Below are 6735 nucleotides of genomic sequence, written 5' to 3' on the forward strand. Positions count from 1 at the left end.
AAGGAATGCCACAAAGCACTGGTCGTGTTTGTTTAAAGCTGTTTATTCACGCTAATGTGTCTGAGTTGATGTGGGAGTCATTTGTGGATGTTGCTTTAAAATTGCAACGTTCTGGTGGTCTAACATCCCCACGATCACCATGGCACCGTCATCATTGGTGCAGCAGATGTTGCAGCACGCGCGTGTTAGCATCTCCATCCCCTGCACGCTGTGATCATCCTCCCCCCACGTAATAATACCCTATGCACAAACACCCCTTCACATGCTGCCATCTTCAGGAAAACCGACCCCACCCCTTCAGCTGTCCGTCCCAGCAGCAGGCCTTTTGAACTGGATGTGAAGCCTAGCGTTGGGCTGCGCTTTGCTCTGCGCGCCGCCTAATTGGTCCCAATGGCGTTTCAGTCGGCGAACACTATCCCCTGTCGTGCTGCGCTCCAGAGCTCAGCGCAGCATTATATTCAGTGGCGGTTTCACCCCTCCGCGACTCTGCGCGTCTGCTGGAGATAGATGTGCGTGGGTATGTGTGTTTTTATTGCCCTAAAGAGAGACCAACTGTCAAGGAAAGCCACGTGTGCATGTGTGCACAGGTGTCGTACAGGGCAGCATATGTGTGTATGCTTGCTAAAGAGACTGTCAGTATCGCTTCAGGACACCGGTGGCAGATCACAGACACTTGCACAGAAAACGAAATGCACTGACCCCTTTTGGCTGATTCAGACAGATGTATAGATGCACAAATAGTCTTTTTCTGCCTTCTCCTGCAATTTTTCTGCTGAATGCAAGCACGCATACATCCCAAAATACTCTTCTCACGCTCATAAGACGCCAGAGAAACGTGGAAACGTACTGTGGAAACTCGGGCTCTTCTTTTGGGATGTGTGTAATTTTTTTGCTCATGGTCAAGCTTAACTGCATCCTGCTCAAAGGCAACAAAACTTTGTTGTCCAGTCAACTCTTTGGATGTCATTTCAGCCCCTGCCTGTTGTTCTCTCCTTTCTGAACCTTTTGCATTTGTTTCACCACTGCTTACTGCTTTGAGATAACAGTGGTGTTTATGGCAGCTGCTCTTGCCCCAGAATACAACCCCCTCCTCTCTCTTCTGTTCATGTGTTTGCCTCGCTGTGGTCTGCTGCGCACTGCTTTGTTCTTCTCAACTCTGCTGTGGTCTCTCTGACGCGTTCTCTCTGCTCTGCTCGGCTGTCCTCTTGCACCCCGTAGTCTTCTGTTTTTGTTCTGCCCTGCTCTGCTTTTTTTTCCCTACATCTGCTCTGCTTTGTTCTACTTTTATTCTGTTCTGTGGAGGGCTGCTCTACCGTTTTATCTTCTCACACCTCCTCGCCTCTCCTCTTGTCTCCTCTCCTCTCTTCTCTAGTGATTTTTCCTCTCATCTCTACCGTTCTGCTCCTCCCTAGTTGGTGCCTGCGCTGCAGACCTGCAGTTTTATAATCAACTTAGCTGTGTTGTTGATTAGATCAGTTGCAAACACTGCTAAGATCCTTTGCCCCTTTTCTGCTTTAACTAAATTTGTTTGGTGATAACCTTTGTCTTCAAGTGTTCAATCAAGAGATTAGCATTTGGCCTAGAGTCTATATATTAGAAAGTGAACGAACGCCTAGTTGCCCGGCTTGCGTGGCTGCTTGGCTGCATGGACCGATGCCCACCCGCTCGATTCGTTCACTACTAAGTGAGTCAACAAATGAAAGATGGATGGACGGCAGCTCAATCAAAAAGCTCTTTCCTGCGCCTGGGAAGCCTTACATTCTGTGTTCTCTCCAGTGAATACAAACTCCATTTGTAAAAATTTCAAGCAGACCTTTAAAGTAAATCATTAATAAACCAAGCAGAGGCACAATTAATTCTAAGCTGTCGAAAATGGCATTTAGCAGCTAAACCTGAAAATGAAGCTGTCATCTCAACATATTAAGCTGGAAAAACATCCATGGAAAATGGACCAATCCCGAGCTTGCCCCACTGCTAAGTCACAATCCACATGTGCCAATCTGAAACATTTAGGTAAATAAACTAACTATTAGTGCTATAAAATTGGGTGTATTAATGTTTACACACACATGCTACAGATTTTACTTGTAAACCCATATTTTTACTGTGATCTACGGTGGCCCTGAGAGGTCAAACGTACTTAAGAAAACAGCAGCAAATAGAAAAGTGCAGCAAAACACACAAACCACAACGGAAATAGAAAAATACACAGCAAACGCTTACAAAAACCAAAAACAATCTCACAAAACACAACAGAAGTGTTTTTAGGGACACAAGAATGTGTCGGACCAGCTGCAGAAGTGAAGCTAACAGTAAGCAAACATGCTAACAGCAAACATGTATCTACAGCAGGGGCGGGCAATCTCAGTCCACGAGGGCCGGTGTCCCTGCAGGTTTTAGATCTCACCTTGGGTCAACACATCTGAATCACATGATTAGTTCGTTACCAGGCCTCTGGAGAACTTCAGGACATGTTGAGGAGCTAATTTAGCCATTTAAATCAGCTGTGTTGGTTCGAGGACACATCTAAAACCTGCAGGGACACCGGCCCTCGTGGACTGAGATTGCTCACCCCTGATCTACAGTATTATATGACAACATAGATGAATCCTCAGCTTCTTTTCTCCACGCGATCCTTTGCATTTCTTCGTTTCTGGTACATTATAAACCACGGCCGCTGCAGATAGCCTACAGGGTAGAAGTTCTCCAGTTGGGGATCTCAGGTTTAAAGCGTCGTAGCGAGTAGCGGGAAGTACCTGTACCTTCTTCTTGCTTTAGATATATTCCACAACATTTTTTTAGGATGTCTTTGAAGTGCGTGATTAAGAATCTGAAGCAGATGGTGAAGAAATCAAGGAAGGACGGTGGCAGTTATCCATTTTTAAACCTTCTTAAAAGCCGATGATTATATGGAAATACATATGTCCCAAAGTACGAGTGAAAAATTTGTATTGTAGCTCCAACACAAGTTGGTCCAGCTTGTGGATTATACACGAGCTAGGTCAGTAAGAGATGCATGGGAATATGTAAATTGAATCTAGTTTACATTTCAATCTGCTGGTGAACGAGAAAGACTGACTCTAAGGTCACGGTCATCTACTCGAATTTATAAGCCATACATTAGCATTTTCTTGTTCGGCCCTCAGTGCCTCATAGAATACCACAAGAGAAGGACGCGTCACTCCACTAAGTAAATTAAGTCCATTGTAGCCAGCGCTGTGACATTCCAGCTAATTCTACAGCATGAGCCTGACAAATGAAGATAGCAGGAAGGGGAAGAAGAAGAGTGCAAAGCACAGAGGAGAGGGAGGGACAGAGCGAGGGAGAGGTGGCAGTAGAGGCCAGCAGCGAGCAATACACAACAGTGTGAGAATCATGAGTTTGACAACACTGGCCCTGACCTTGCCAGGCGTGGACAGGTTCCAGATGAGGTTGGTCTTGGAAAGGTGTCAAGTGCTTTTAAGCTCCGTGGGCATTTTTGAACTTCTGTGGCCTTAGTAAGGCTTTCAATATGGGGTATATATATATATATATATATATATATTTAAGCACATACACGTGTGTGTGTCAGTGTGTTGGTGTGTGCTTGCACGCATGCTCTGGATACAGAACAATCTGCAGTTGCATTTTGACCCTGTTGCGCTGAGAAATGCCAACTCAATGGGACCGGTGTGTCCGTGTCCGACTCGGTGTTTGCGCGTGTCTTTGTGTGCATGTGCGTGTGAGTCTGTGGAGCCCAGCTGGATGTGTGTGTTTATGGGGCAGGCAGTGGGAGGTGGCAGATAGGTACCTGTTTTTGATGGGGCTTGATTGGAAGTAGGTCAGGAATCCTCTCTCCTCTTTCTTCCATCTCCCGTCTCTCCATCTATATTGCCTTGCTCCTCCTAAATCTTTTCATCTGTCCTGTCACTAAACCTCTTTTTGTCTGCCAGGTTTATCCAGTCCTCTGCTTTTCTGTGTTTCTTATTTTATCTCACATAATCTTTTCCTTTCCCCAGTATTTTTTATTACATCCTTCTCGCTCTTTTTCCCTCCCCTCTGCTGCATCCCATCTTCACCTACCTCCTTTTTGCTGCAGGCTATTATAATTTTCAATTTGTACAGCAGTACAGTACATAGGTTTGTCTTTTAAGGTTTTTGAAGTTTTATTCCAAAATGCTCTGAAATTAGAAAATCAAGAGGAGAATATTGCCTCAGGTATCCATTATCTCTGAAATGTAGACAATGCAGTCTGTTCGAGGGCTAGCACTTTAAAGAAATTTCACTGTAATTAGTTTTAATTAAGTGCTGTCGATCATGTGTCAAAGCCACATATTGATGTCCACGCTTCTTCCCTCCTATTAGCGCAGCTTTGTTTACACATTCACTCGTTGTATATGGATGCCGCTGAATGTATATAGTCACACCTCCCCTCGCATTCACACATTATACCCCAAGTGTGCACGCAACAAAGCCTCAGTATGTTTTTCTACCTCAGCTGCACGGAGCCCTACATGGCTTGTTATCACTCTCAGTATAGATCCCTCCTCTTCAGAGCCAGTGATTACACTGTACCACAGTAATTGCTAAGGAGTGTAATTCATAATTAATTCATGTCAGGGTTAATTTATTAAAACTGACTTATCAATATTTTACACAACTCCTCCATTATTCACACCAGAACATGCGCTCAAACCTATCTTTGTCAGGCCATGGAGTTAACATGGGAAGTGTGCTGCTGCGTGCCGTGTTGTTGTGGCACAGCGTTGTTCTGGTTTGTCTTTAGATAAACCTATGCATGCAAATGGATTCGCTGCATTGTGGTTCATGCTGCAAAAAATATGAGGCGTTTCCTGAATGTAGAAATCGTTTTCTGTAGATTTGATTGGAGTAGTACATGTCGGACTCCGGTCAGTGTTACTAGCTTTTGTTCGCCAGGTGACGACAGCTGCTGCTGTTTGAATCTTAATTCACCTCGTGTACAGCACAGCTGAGATACTCTCCTCCGGCTCATGCAGGAAACTGACAGGTTCAACAGGATATCAAAACATGCATTTTAGCGGGGAAGGTGGATGCGATTCTGTCTCATTATGCTAGTCACACCTGCGTATTCAGATTCCTACCATCCACATAACTTTATACCATCTCATGACACCTACAGTAACTTATGGAAAAGCAGGGATCGGTTTGTGTTCACATTACAGGAAGGCATGCAATCATCCTGTCACTCAGCTTTGGAATAACAGTCACCGCATTCTTGCAGCTCTAGTCTTTATATGCCTCTGTGAGGTTTGCTGCATAGTAAACTGCACGGACTGTAAATAAAAGATGGAGATAGCCACCGTGAGTTATTCACTGTCTTTTAGAGATCTGTTTTTCAAGCCTACATTTGAGCCATTTTGGGCTTTTTCATCTTGGTTCTTTAGAGACAGAAGTGACCATTTTTGGAGGAGAGGGCAAATACCTTAGTAGTCACAGCCGGTTCTCACTCCCGAGGCCTAACATCCTGACGATTTGTCACGTCCCGCAGCGTTCCTGAGGAACGCGAAAGGTGACCTTCCGCAATCTTATGCTAAGCGCCGGGTTATGGGTGAAATCCAGTAGAATGACGGTCCCGCGGTAATACACGTTCCAGCCATGTATTCCAGCCCTTCATGGAAATTGTATTCCCTGATGGCTGTAACCTCTGTCAGCAGGATAATGAACCCTGCCACGAAACAAAAATAGTTCAGGAATGGTTTGGCAGCACAACAATGAGTTTGAGATGTTGAGTTGACCCCCAAATTCTCCAGATTTCATTCCAATTCCAACACAACATTAGCAAGGTGTTCATAATGTTATACCTGATTAATATATAGGTACAACACACAGACGCAGACAACTGTTAATTTAGTGCTAAGTTACATACATTTAAAATGCTACACATTTATTTGGCAAAGCTACACCATACAAACACCTGAAAAGAAAGCCATTTTAAATGTCATAGTTGCATTAAAAGGCTCCAGAGGGCACCAAAAACATGACCCAAAGCTCAGTTCAGTGACCAGAATGTGCTGAGGTGATATCTACTACACCACTTGTGGCTAGTCACCTTTGTAGGTATACAGTCAAAGCAGCCACGCCCCTAATTTTGAGCCTTCAAAACCTGAAAAGGCTGAGTAATAGGAAAAAAATTGTCTGGTACAGTTGTTATAAATGGACCAAGCAAGAAACATACTTTTTTTGAACTTTTAACAAGGGACCCTATGGGGATTGACTCTCTTTCTTAAGTCTCAAGTGGTCTTTGAAGGAGCTGCTGTTCTGCTTTGGTTTCATTTGTCACTCCCAGAGACTGCTGCTTACTAAGCTGTTATCACTGTGTCTGGAGATACGTGTAGGTCCAGTTTTATTATATTTACAGGAGGTTCAGAGAATGCGCTTGAATGAAGAGTGAACACAGATTGCTTTCCTGTAAACACAGAAGTTGCAGGATGGTGAGGGGAAGAGAGACGTGTGTTGAAATCTGCCTGTACTATGACCCATCCCCTCCTTCTTCTTCTTTGAATCCCACTCCTCTCACTCTCTCTGTGTCTCTTTCCCACCCTCTGCGAGATTACCGTTACCATAGTAACCGTGGTTGTGGCTGCTATGGCAACACACATATGCTTGTGTTTCCTTGCTGTCAGTGTGTAGGATGCTCACGTGCACACTCATAGACACACACACACACACACACACACACACACACACACACACACACACACACACACACACACA

At 44.5% G+C, this 6735-nt stretch overlaps 1 protein-coding gene across 5 annotated transcripts in view; it reads left to right on the forward strand.

Moving 5' to 3' along the window:
- LOC102313818 (glutamate receptor ionotropic, NMDA 2B) overlaps positions 1–6735 on the forward strand; it is a 141005-nt gene that overhangs the window by 86559 nt on the left and 47711 nt on the right. The gene's annotated exons all lie outside the window — the stretch shown is intronic.

Source organism: Haplochromis burtoni, unplaced genomic scaffold (assembly GCF_018398535.1).
Source record: "Haplochromis burtoni strain Fernald_Lab_line unplaced genomic scaffold, NCSU_Asbu1 Contig_45, whole genome shotgun sequence".
Taxonomy (NCBI): Eukaryota; Metazoa; Chordata; class Actinopteri; order Cichliformes; family Cichlidae; genus Haplochromis; species Haplochromis burtoni.